Source organism: Aegilops tauschii, chromosome 5 (assembly GCF_002575655.3).
Source record: "Aegilops tauschii subsp. strangulata cultivar AL8/78 chromosome 5, Aet v6.0, whole genome shotgun sequence".
In the NCBI taxonomy this organism is placed as follows: Eukaryota; Viridiplantae; Streptophyta; class Magnoliopsida; order Poales; family Poaceae; genus Aegilops; species Aegilops tauschii.
The window spans coordinates 561,501,269-561,510,323 of NC_053039.3; the positions used below are offsets into that span (position 1 = coordinate 561,501,269).

At 38.3% G+C, this 9,055-nt stretch overlaps 1 pseudogene; it reads right to left on the reverse strand.

Moving 5' to 3' along the window:
* Positions 1-397: 397 nt before the first annotated feature.
* Positions 398-8,724, reverse strand: LOC109745393 (uncharacterized; annotated as a pseudogene).
* Positions 8,725-9,055: the final 331 nt, after the last annotated feature.

A 9,055-nucleotide genomic window follows, 5' to 3' on the forward strand; every position in this document is an offset into this window, starting at 1 on the left:
AAGCAGAGTCGCAATCTGAACAACTCGAAAACACAATTGGCCACGGTATCAAAGTCACTGCCACATTGCGAATGACACTGTTACAGGCCGATCGAGATATAACCATGCACAGACAATAGCACATCACATCAAGCAATTTATCCACACGGGGTGGAAGTCTCCTGACGTCTTCAGGCTCCAAGCAGGGTGGACTGAATGTGCTAGTTTTGATCCTTCCTCTGTCTCCAGTGCCCCTTCTGCTCATCAGCCAAGTGTTTCAAGCCACCACAGGAGTACCAAATATCTCAAATGATGGATAACAATAGGTGATTGAAAGAACTCTCACAAAAAGATGTTTTACTAGAGAAAAGCTCTATTTGATTTTGAGGTTATAAGGGCATTTATTTGCTTTGAATAATCATACCAGCGAAGACGACAGGTTGTTTCTCCATTTTTGAACAACTGAAGGCTTCTTCTCTTGGATAGTGTTCTCCATCTCGTTCAGCTCCTGCATGATCTCATCCATCGTAGGCCTCTTATGTTGGTCATACTCCACACATTTTCGAGCTATCTCAACACACCTTTTCTCTTGTGAGCAGCCCACCTCTAGTGTTTTATGCCACTGTAAAGTTCGAATATATAGTAAGGATAACAACCCCCATATGTTGTATGAAGCGAGGATACCCATTAATTGAACTAACTTATGCCATACTCCGAAAGATTTGTTTGATGATAAGCAATACATGTCTCAAGTTCGTAGTGCTTTCCATAGGCCTATTAGTGCATTTCAGTGGTACATCAGATAAAGAGCCGAGTTCTCCCCTCTTTCCAGCACATGGAGATGGAAGATGACTGGAGGCGGAGAGAAATGGCGGCCTTGCTGGAGGAGGATACCGAGGAAACTCTAAGCTGCCTTTGTCCATGTAGAGGAGATAACGATATAAAGCCGTCTTACCATGGGAGCCGTTAGGAAATAGAACTACAGCTAGATGTCTGGGCTCTGTCTCCAGGTCCAGGGTGGCTGGAAATGCAGGATGTCGACCGTGGGAAGTGCTGCAGGTAGTGGAACTGACACACATGGGTGCCAGCTCAGTTTTCTCTAGCATGCAGTGATGTCAACAGAGGAATGCCAAACCAAATTCTCTACCTAGTTGAAAGTGCGATAAACTACAAATTTAATTCAGCTAATATGTTTGTTTACTCGGACTCTTTCACCATGTTTCTCTGCATGTATATCCACTTTACGAGTGCTATGAATGAAATTGCTTAAGAATTTTTAGTATGATTTCACACATAAAAACTACGAGCTTTCTGCTTGCTGAAAATTGACTATGCATGTATGAATGGTAATTGTTTTTTTTTGTGACTGAATGGTAATTGTTTTTGACATAACTAAACAACATATACTAGAATGGCTAGGTAGGTTCTCCTTACATTTTCGAAATCGTAGTTGTTATCTCTTGTTAATAGTTTTGTGATTATGACACCCAAGCCATATATGTCTGACTTGAATGATATTTCACCACTATTAATAAGTTCTGGTGCAATTGATCCCCTGCATGACAATATACAATTGTCAATATGAGATATCATGGTACAAAGAAAATTCAACATATTTGACATCGATGTAAAACATGGAGTTCTCAAGAGGCTTAGCTTACCGTGTTCCAAATATTTGCTTGGTCACAATTATGGATTCCCCTTCAGCAAGGAATCTTGACAGACCAAAGTCTGTAATTTTTGGTTCCATGTTAGCATCCAGCAGAACGTTCTCAGGTTTCAGATCCAAATGAGTAATGCGTTGTTTGTGAAGGTAGTGTAGACCATGGCAAATCCCCTTAATCATTTGGTAACGTATTTGCCATTCATGTCCAGCACATTTCTCTGCAAAAGTGAAAAAAGGCATTCAAATTTCATAGCCTATTCGGCATACAGATTTAGGAGCCTTTTACTTTATAATATGTATGAGTGACACTCTGAAGAAATATTAGTAACACTACGTAACAATATTTATGCACAGCAGTATAATTAATCCGTCTTTATAATCCTTAGTACGCTAGATGATTTGAGCAAATGTTTACTTTTTCCCAAGAAACTACAATTCATGGAAAACGCAGAATGGCTGGCAATGAGAAAACATCCGGCAGAAACCACTCTCGCCAGTTTCACTGGATATTTTCTCGATTGCAATTGTAAGGCTCCCGAATTAGTTTTGGTATTAATATAACACGACCTTGAATATCTAGCAATGCGATCAAATTCAATTTTGATCAACCCCTAAACCAGTGGTGGCGCTATGTGTAAGCTGTGGGTTCAGCTGACCCCACAGCTTTTTACAAAACCACTCCAGTTTATAGACATTTAGGCATTAGTGCTTGGGTTGTAAGGCAAATGACCCCATAGATATTTGGTGCTGGCATTAACTTTCAAAATTTAAGGCCAATGCTTATTTTTCAGTCAGTAAAAATGAGGATATGATGTTGCAAGCATTATACCTTTAATATAATTCTGAAGGTCTCCATTAGGAACATACTCAAAGCAGAGTAACCTTTGTGTTTCCTCTGCTATAACATGTGTTCCATTCACTTCCATCAGTTCACCGTGTGCAACTGCACAATAGCCTAGAAGTCTGACTACATTACTATGATGTGCCTTTTTTAAACATACAATCTCGTCCACGAATGCATTATTAGATAAATCCTGCAATATAGAGAGCTTCTTCACAGCAACTTTCCCTTTTGGAAGAATTCCCTGTTTTTACTCACCGTACATGTTAGCATTGACATGAACATTTCACTTCAATGGGGTAACATCTGAAAACTTATGATTTGACAGATAATCAGGAACAAAGTATACCAGGTAAACAGCTCCAAACCCAGCACGCCCAATCATTCGAGAAAAATTTCTTGTAACTGATTTTAAAAGTGCATATGATAGCTTTGTTGGCTCTGCACTTGCATCACTTAACATGCTCTCCAGGGCCTTCAGTTCATTCGCTTGATTACGCATTTCTGCCATAGAAAATCCTCCTGAATAATAAGTACACATGGTAATAATATTTCTCTTCATGAACTTCTACATCATGTTATTTCTCCACTACAAGAAGAAATTTCTATCATAAACCCAAAATGAAAATGTTACAACACCTAATGTATACCATACCAATATATGGTCCCAAGTGCACATCTGTTTATTTAATTTACCCTTTTCTACCATTCCTGTTTGCAGAGCTAAATACAATGACCATAACAATTCAATACTATTCTAAAAGCATGGGTTATGTATCATTTCCAATAAAAGAAGTTTTATATGAACTGTACTACTTCGTGTGAGCTTTTGCACATTGTTGTACATAGGTACACCACACCAGAAAAGATTTTGTGGATCATGGAGAAGTAAATGATAATAATGTTCCGTAGTGACTTAATTATATTTTCCTTTTGCCGAACTAGTATTTTCCTTCCTGTGAAAAGTGTAATCCATAACTACTAGCATACAGCAGATAAAAAACTTTTCGAAGAACACTAACCTGAAGAAGACCATGCCGTGATGCTGCTCTCAGAGGACATGATGAATTCTCCATAGTAGTAATACTATAAAGCATACAAGGATCATTATGTATATATACCAATTTTTTAAAGGAGGAAAAACGATAACAAATTATGATAACAAAACAGGTGTGGCCTAGAAACCCTTATGTTCTTATGGCACAATATTTAGAATAATCTGGCACGTACTAAACTTGCCGTAAGGCCACAATGGTCTTTTACTCATTTCTGCTTTATTCCATGGTTTACCCACTTTAACAAATTTCCCCAACCTAATAGGGAAGCCCCACATGTGGTCTCAATGTCCAGACACATACAAGTACTTTGTATAATACAATATTATTGGGCATGAGACATGTAGTGCTTTCATCCTTATTGCAATTCCTGTCCAATATGACTACAATGGCATCGAAAGGCATAAGTGGTTGCACTCTCCCATTGCAATTTGTCTCATCACAGAGTATGTTTTACATACTCTTTTTGTTTGACTACATTTCTTCTGTCAGATGATCACTATAGGCTCAAGCAAGCACGATAATATAACCTTAAATACATACTACATTCAATCGGCAATCGGGCAACTAACTAAACAGGAGTAAAAAGTAAAAACATTGCACTAAGTATGGTCTTTCCCTCAGTAGACATTATGTTAAAGTAGAGTTGTTTCAAAAGCCAGATATAATGAAACAAAAATAATACACACAGAAAATATTGTGATTGTGTGTACTTTGCATGTTTTAGGGGAGTTTGTGTGTACTTTGCAGTCATACCTCTGGATTGGCAAATTCAGTCTCAAGGAAATGCATTATTTGTCCAATAGTAGGCCTTCTTTCGGGTTGGATATCCACACAATTCAGCCCAATGTTGATCCAACACTCCACTTGTTGGATGAAACCCGCTTCAAGTGATGGGTACTTCAATTCGACGTTGGAACCTTGCATCCAAGTATTTACTGCCTGGTAAATTGGATTAGGGGGCTATTGTTATTCCATATACTAAATACACATATTCATAAGTATAACAAATTTCACTCAACAATTGCCCGATTAAAACAAAACTCTCTTTTACTCATTTCTGCTTTCTTCCATGGTTTACCCAATTTAAAAAAAATTCCCCAACCTAATAGAGAAGCCCCACATGTCAGGCCCATATGTTGGCTGAAGCAGACAATGCATAGGTTCCATGTCACAAAATATTAAAAATAGTAATTACTAATATGTTAAATCTTAAAAAAATTATGTCATTCACTTTTTTACCATAGTTATGTGACAGTTCATGCTTAACCTTTGTAAAAATATAATTTAAATTATGCTTCAAAATGTCTATTTTGCATTTTTTTTACAGAAATTTAATAGCTGCTTTCTAATATCTGTGATGCCATGTGTCATCTGACTCAACTACCACGTACATCTTACAACTGGGTTAGCCGAGGAAATATTCTTAGAGGTAAACTCGTAGAATATATATAACACAAGGGAGGAGGGTTCACACTCTGCAATACCTAGTGGGTAAAAAGGTAGAACTTACTTACTTAACATGTACACAATGTGAACCATTTGGCACAAACATAGAAAGAATCTGGGGAGGAAAGAACAATATCAAAAGACAATTTAGAAGATCAGCACAATGCATGACACTGCATCGCTACATAAACTCTATAGGGAAAGCAGATCCGCCAGGTGCGCTATCCACTACTGGCGCTACCTGTAAGGAATTAATGCAACCTACAGAACATGTCCGCCAAAAACATGGCGACAAGGAGTTGTAAGAAAATACTTAAGACTATGGTCAATCCACAAGCGAAAGCAATGTACTACTTTATACAAAAGCATGGTGGTGTATGTAATAGTCTGACAGGTGGTCACCATCTAAAGAACGAGATAGGGTCTTCACACTGACATTGCCGTAGAACCATAGTGAAGGGTGTGTACCTTCTTAGAGTTCTACGAAGATTTAAGAGTTAAGAGAAAAGAAACAAATTGATTTCTTTTTCCTAATTTCAAAATCAAATGGCTTCAGTAAGAAAACCATATGGAATGAGCAATATTAATAAGATTATCTTACATTCTCGATATATGACCGTCCTGATGATTTGTCGCTAGGGCACCTGTCTCCGGTTGCGATCTCTATTATCAGAACACCCAAACTGTACATATTTGACTTGACTGTAACTTTTCCGATGTCCATGACCTCTGGTGCTATGTACCCTCTGCATAACGACATTTATTACTGAAAGATCATGGAACTACGCTAAAGATATGAAAATCATGAAAGATCCAATTGATCATGGAGAAGCACCATAAGGGGAGTGGTTTCCCCGGTTCAAGAAACCTGGGAGCAGGAGCAGACCGGTGTTCAATATGCTTTCCTGGCTTATCCTTTTTTTTTTTCTTTCAAATTTTACTTTAGGCTTGAGTGTCAAGTTAGTAAGCACATAGGGATAAGGTGCTTCCAGTAGAAGGGATAAAAGGACTGAACTCAGTTACCACCCGATCCTGGATTCTAGATCAATAGGCCGCAGTTTTCTGAACCAGTGATTACCTTGGTGTGACAGCCATTGAAGTGCAGAAATCCGCTAGCTTCGGGGCCATGCCATTATCTAGCAAAACATTGGCAGGTTTTAGACCCTCATGGACAAGGGGGGCATCCTGGCATTCCACGTGAAGGTGATGCAATCCCTCACAAATGCCATGTATTATTTTGTGACGAGTTTGCCAATCGAGTTCGCAAGATTTATCTGCACGAATAAAGTAATAGGTAAGAAAGAAGTGGAAAGTAAATAAGAGCTACCTTGAGTTTCCATAACCATACCATTTAATATCATGTCCAGACTTCCATTTGGCAAAAACTCATAACAGAGCAAATTCTCTATAACATCCCACCATATGTACAGTTCTGGATTCTTGTCATCAGGAACTGGTACTTTTGTTGGTTCATAGCAGTAGCCCGTTAATCGTGCTATATTTTTGTGTCTGAGTTTCATAAGATTCACCACTCGCTCAAACTGCTCCTCTAGTTTTCTTAGTCTCTCATCGAATCTCTTCACAGCTATCACTTCTCCATCTTCAAGCTTTCCCTGCTCAACTGCTGTTATTAACACATGGAAATGAATTCTGGAATCTGTACTTTGTAGAAATCCAAAAAGAGGCGATGCTTAAATCTGCACCTTATAAACAGCACCTAAGCCATCATGACCAAGTTTTTGAGAGAAATTACTCGTGATGTGTTCCATCTCTTTGAATGATATTCTCCTGACTTCATAATCATGAACAGCCTTTTTAGATGACACCAAAACATTTCAAGTAAGAAACGGTGGATATGAACTGCTCTTCTAGTTGTTAACAATACTGGTGACTATGTCAAAAAGTAAAACAGGAGAGTGCCTGCGCTACATGTGTATGTAAATTATGGACTTCACAGACATCTTTTTCACCATCCGGCATACATCCTATGGGTGCAAGCTTCAAAATATAGTGAGAGGTTTTAAAACCTTTTGAGATCATATAGAATGTTCATACCTGTTCTACCCGCGAGGACAGGTAATCTTCCCTAGTTTCTACTTCATATAGTTTACGAACAATATCCTTCATCAGTGGCCTTTCACCTGGGTCTCTGTGCATGCAGGCTACTGCGATTCCGATACAAGTCCTCACTTGCTGGCAATCTGCTTCAAATGAGGGATACCTCCTTATCTCTTGTAGCCTTTTCCTCCAGTTTTTGTGTACCTTCAAAGAGAGAGTACAAGCGTGTATAGATAGGTAAATGACACATTATGAAATCTTATGACATTTGAATTTCTAGCACAGGGTGAAGAGCAAAGTTATCAAGAGAAAACTTGGAGTAGCAACAGTTTTAAGTGACAATTTAGACTTGAGTTCTACGAACAAGTGACAATTTTAAACTTGAGTTCTACAAACCATATATAGAGTAAACTTTTTATTGCCGTATGTCTGATAATCTTTAAAATAGAAACAAAAAATAGTTTATTCATACATGCTCAACACATTTAGGACCATCCATGTGATGAATGCTCGAGTCTGTAGTTCCAGCCACTATACTTTTAATTAGAGCGCCCAAGCTAAAGATGTCAGACCGTTCTGACATTTTTCCATAGCAATATATTTCTGGTGCCATACTGCATCATAACACAAACGATACAAAGTGAGAATAAAGACAACCCAAATTAGCTGATTAAAAAATTGCATTTCGAGCAGACATCAACTTACTAGCTAGCTCAATCCGTAAGTACACCCTCGAGTAACAGTGGCTCCGTCGTTTACTCCCTTGAACATCTCATGTAAACCAAACTCTGTGATTTTTGGCATCTTTTCATTGTCTAGCAATATATTACCTGGGTTGAGATTAAAGTGCACAATGCCAGCTTCATGAAGGTATTGTAAACCCTCACAGATCTCCTTTATTATTTTGAAGCGTATACTCCATCCAAGATGTTGTTCTACAGTCAGGGACTGAAGATGATTATTTCCAGAATGTAAATGTTTAAGGATCATTTTGGTTATATGTTCAACAACATACATGCATTGGAGCGCTTGCGCACCTAAAAGAAAATTGGCAAGACTTCCGCCGGGTACATACTCGAAGCCGATTAACCTGCGTTTGTATACACCTTGTATGACTCTCCCATTGTACACATGTGATTCTTCATGTTCCCGTAGGAATAGCCCAATAGTCTCACAAGATTCTTATGGTTGGTGCTCATAAGTTGTGTACAATGATGTGAGAATTGCTCGTCATCAAACTTTGACATCTGATGGAGCAGCTTCACGGCGATTACTTCCCCGGTTGGAAGATGTGCCAGTTCAACAGCTTGCATAAGTTAGATTTATGCTTCGGCCTGCTTTGTGACCGCAGGGAGTAGACAAGGATTCATGTCTCTTACCTTGTTACCAAAACTCTATGAAACTATTAATTCTTTTCATGTGGGAGGTGGTGAGAGACAGCGGACCATTATTATATTAAGTAAAAGTATTTGACAAGAACAGCAAATGTGCTATGTGTGGCTGTAACTCGTAATGGGATACCTTGTAAACTTTTCCAAATTGGCCCTTGCCAATCTTTTGTGAAAAATCACCGGTAGCCTGCTTGAAGAAATGATAACCTGGCATCCTGGACTCACCACTTGTCCCTTGCGAGTTGGCCTGTAGGAGCATGGATGAGTATGGTTTTCCTATCTTAGATAGAATTAAGAAGCATTACAAAAGTAGGTAGTTGCGAGCAAATATTTTTTTTGAGGCAGTTGCGAGCATCTGACAGGTGTATTTCCTTAACGTCTCGAAACTTCATATCAAAATATTGTCTACTTCTAAGTCGGTTGATAAGTTATTATTTCTAAGTTAAGAATCTTGGATGTTGATTCTTTATGAAAAAAAGGTAGTTTCACAAAAAATAAATAAAGAATGTGTATTTCTTAGTTGTGTAAATGTACCCAGGAGTTGCACAAAATTATTATTTTTTTCTTTTCTAAATGAAGATTTCATGATGAACAACCTGACCGACTTGGAACTAAA